Source organism: Salmo salar, chromosome ssa13 (genome assembly GCF_905237065.1).
Source record: "Salmo salar chromosome ssa13, Ssal_v3.1, whole genome shotgun sequence".
NCBI classification, from domain to species: Eukaryota; Metazoa; Chordata; class Actinopteri; order Salmoniformes; family Salmonidae; genus Salmo; species Salmo salar.
The window spans coordinates 54,671,489-54,675,855 of record NC_059454.1 but is presented as its reverse complement, the minus strand read 5'-3'; positions in this window follow the sequence as shown (position 1 = coordinate 54,675,855).

Genomic DNA, 4,367 nt, shown 5'->3' with positions numbered 1-4,367 from the left:
TTCTTCCATGGCCTTGCTGCTCCCAGCTTTCTGCCAGCAGTGACCCTCTGACCCTGTGTTAGACACAGCAGAGCTCAGATCACAGGACCTCTATTCTGTAGCCTAGGCCTGGCTCGTAATCGAATTAGTGTATCTGAATGGTTCCAGAGAGGAAGAGACGAGGAACGGCTAGCACAAAGGACCTCTGGTGGCTGCTGTCATACTGGAGCCCCGCTCGCCGCTCCTCTGTCTCCTCACATCAGTCACGTGCTGCAGCCGAACGCCTAACGACCAGGACGCGCCACATCGCACATTGCCCCTCTGCTATCCCCTCCAAAGAGGAGCCTCCGCCTGACCAGAATAGAAACCATGTTTGGAGATATGAAGGGGTGAGGGTGGCAGTGGGGGGATGGGGATCGTAGGATATATAAGCAGATAGGGTTTATTCTAAAAGCATTACTCCACCCTTGGCCTGTATACTCCAGTCATCAGTAACAGTGACCTCTCTTCTGTCACCTCTGGCAGTCAAGCTGTCCTCCAGACCCACTGCACTTCATGAGTACTCTCCCCTGGGCCCTTCTCTCTCTCTCTCTGCTCATGGTGTCGTTGGAATATACATCAGCTTGTTTATTTTCCCTCTCCGCATCTCACAATGTGTGTATGTTTTGTGCAGTTTGTTGTCACAGAGGCTTGTACACCTAGCGTGCAAGTAACAAAACATTGCCCACTTTTCCATACTGAAAGTTTATCTTCTGAGAATAATAGCTGCATTGTCTGTCACAGTGGAGAGAGGATTTACATGATAATGATAAGAGCAGAAATATTAGCTGCATTCAATCATTCCTGCATTTTGCAACATTAATGAGTTTCTACTACTGTCCCTGGCTCCCTGCAATCATAGACATGTAACAATAAGCTTCAACAATATCTTGCATGTTGTAAATACTGTAATGTGAGTGTGATTGAATGGAGCCCAATGTCATCACATTGGACCAATTGTCTGATGCAAAAATATAAAACTAATTGAAAATAGTGTCTAGACGAGTGCAGTTCCATAACATGTAATGCGCGTGAACGTTGTGTAATTCATTTGAAACCTAACATCGTCAGAAGAGCCGTCATCAACTAACGCCAGCTTTAGCTCCTCTGCCCACTTGCACAGCTGTAGTGTTTTGAGTTGAGTAACCTTTACTGTTTCCATGGAAACTGGGAGTCCAAGGCCCTGAATATCAGACATAAGGACACATGAGCATCTACAGAGAGGCAATTCATCTCAGCATTTCAAGTAAACGTAATGGTCAACGATCCATATGTTGTTTCAACGAAAAGGCTCAATCAAGAAGCACTTCAAGCACTATTGACAATCCAAAGAAAAATGTTTGGCCTCCAAATGGATAAGGGAGGATATTGGATATACGGAAAACAACTGAACTCCAACTGTTTCAGGTGGAGATGAGTAATACGCTCAACTCGAACCCATTGTATCACCCCTATAAAAGTACACCAATAAACCTGTAGGGGGAGCTGTCACTGTATTAGTTCCCTCGAAAAAAGATTCCAGCTCGGAAAAAGGCCAGGAGTGCGTCCCCACCTTGAGGGGCTACAAAAATCCTCAGCCTCCAGTATAACGCAACTGTAATAGTTTCCTCCTTAAACATACATGTGTAAATGTATTTTTAGCACTGTCTCTGTGCACTGTGTGCCTGTTAGAAATTGTACGTAAAGGAAGTTTGCTGACCTAAATGTTGTCTTAATAACTCATTAATAGTAATGATATTTTGGGATTATTGAGCAGCTACCAATTAAAACAGCCTGGGCTGCATTATGTGGTTGATATTACAGCATCTTGCACCATCCCTGGACATGTTACATTTCCTTTAGGACAAACTCCTTCAGAGTGATATTTAGCCACTGAATTCCCATGAATAAAAAGTGGAAATCCTAAGGTAACTAGTGACACTGGTGAATCAATGTACATTGCTAGTTGAATAAGAGGTGAAAGATTTTATTCATTTTCTTAGGTTTTAATAATGAATTTCATCCTCCAGATATCATTATCAAGCGCTACTGAAATGTATTCTTAGGCAATCGGTAGGATGGCTGGACGTGATATTTTCAATCACTTTACAAATGACTGTGTCCCTGGGACATAAGGTTTCATTTAAAGTTTTAATGATGTTACACTCAGTAAATCAATGGTTCCCACATGGGGTTCAGTAAGGTTGCGCAACCAGGAGACTGGCTACATCTGTGCATCAGCTGCTTTCAGAGATGTGGTAGTGAACATGCAAAATACAATTTAAGAAAATACACTGAGTGTACACAACAATAATTTCCACAGTTGTGTCAAGTTAGCTGGATGTACTTTGGGTGGTGGACCATTCCATTCATGATACACAAGGGAAACTCTTGAACATGAAAAATCCAGCAGTATTGCAGTTCTTGACACAAACCAGTGTGAATGTCATATTCTACCATGCCCCGTTCAAAGGCAATTAAATATTTTGTCTCGCCAATTCACACTCTAAATTGCACACATACACAATCCATGTCTCAATTGTCTCAAGTCTTAAAAATCCTTACTTGACCTGTCTACAGCCCTTCATCTACACTGGTCGAAGTGGATTTAACAAGGGACATCAATAAGGGATCATTATTTCACCTTAATTCACCTGGTCAGTCTTTGTCATGTGTATAATGGCTCTCGAAGCCACACAAATACTGCAGAGGGTAAAGATGACAGCAGCCCTGTGAGCTTTGAGGTGTGTTTGTGGAGCAGTTTGGGATTAGCCCTGAGTATCACTTCTTCTCTTTATTAGAAAAACTGTCTTCAAAATATTGTAACTTTTTTAACATGAACCAGTAATGATTCTTGAAACTGAAGACAAGCTAATAGAATAAAATATAAAAGTGTGTGGTTCATCGGACGGGTCACAGTGTCTCCCGACCCCTCCTGTCGCAGCCTCCAGTATATACGCTGCAATAGTTTATGTGTCGGGGGGCTAGGTTTCTTCCTAGGTTCCTGCCTTTCTAGGGAGTTTTTCTTAGCCACCGTGCTTCTACATCTGCATTGTTTGCTGTTTGGGGTTTTAGGCTGGGTTTCTGCATAGCACTTTGTGACATCGGCTGATGTAAAAAGGGCTTTATAAATACATGATTGATTGATTGATTGATTGATTGTGGTTGTGACAAAATGTAAAAATCAGCCAGACAGATCCTCACCTTTATAGTTGGCCTGTGCACAAATGATGTCATACTGAAGATCTATTACAAACCAATTTGTCATGGACGTTAGTCATTAGATCAAGTCTGCATGGCTATGAGGAGAATTGACAAGCATTGCTGTTATTTCCCACCCTGCAATGGCACGTCATATTAGTACAGTGGCAATGGACCATGTCCACAATGACTCACTGTATTCTAGCTCTAGGGATCTAAATCTACTATGACGATTGACCATTGATTCAATAAGCAAGTAAAAAGTATGAAATCATCAATTATAAGCCCGTCTTTCCAAATTATTTAATGGATTGGAGATTTAGCGAGTCCACTGTGACATCCATTGCCTTGTTTTGTCACATTGTGGTTTCTGAATAAGACATATTATAGTACATTGAATGTAATGTGAAATATTTAAGCCTCCGCACCTACAAGTTCACATCGCTAGTATGATGAAAAGAGGTTGGTGTGGAGCCCAGAGGAGAGAAAGTACCCTCGACGTTTCTAGACTGTAATGTGACCATAGCGATGAGAGAAACGCAGGAGTGAAAGAAAATACCAGAAATATAATTTGTTCTGTTTCAAAAGCACATGGTTGTTATAACTGTATGTTACAGTTCAGTACAGTAGGTACCTTACTGTGATTGTTTTCAATTGAAATGGTCAAAAATAAATGAAAATAGCTCTTAGCCAAATACAATATCTCAGGCAAGAATTTTGCTATGACTGTTTGGGAGTGGACTGAGAGAGGGGCCTAATTGGAGGAGCCTAATGGGAGGGATGTGTAACCTTAAAACTAGCTGCCTTTGGCAGAGAGGAGGGCAAACTCTCTTTGTTATTGGTCTTTTTTAACTTACAAGCTGAAATTTCAGGCAGTCATTTCAAACAGTCCTTACATTTTTCTTAACAGTCCTTACTTTTCAAACAGCGCATTAATTTTCACAATATCATTCCAACCAATGTGGAAATATATATGAAACCACCTTCCCTTCTACTTATTTTCAAGATGTGACAAACAGCACAGTAGAGCCATTGTCACGGCTGTCTGAAGGATCGGACCAAAACGCAGCGTGTTCGTAGTTCCACATCTTTATTTACTGTGAAACTGAATGCTATGCACAAAACACTAGAAATAACAAAACAACAACCGTAACGCAGCGCAGGCAACA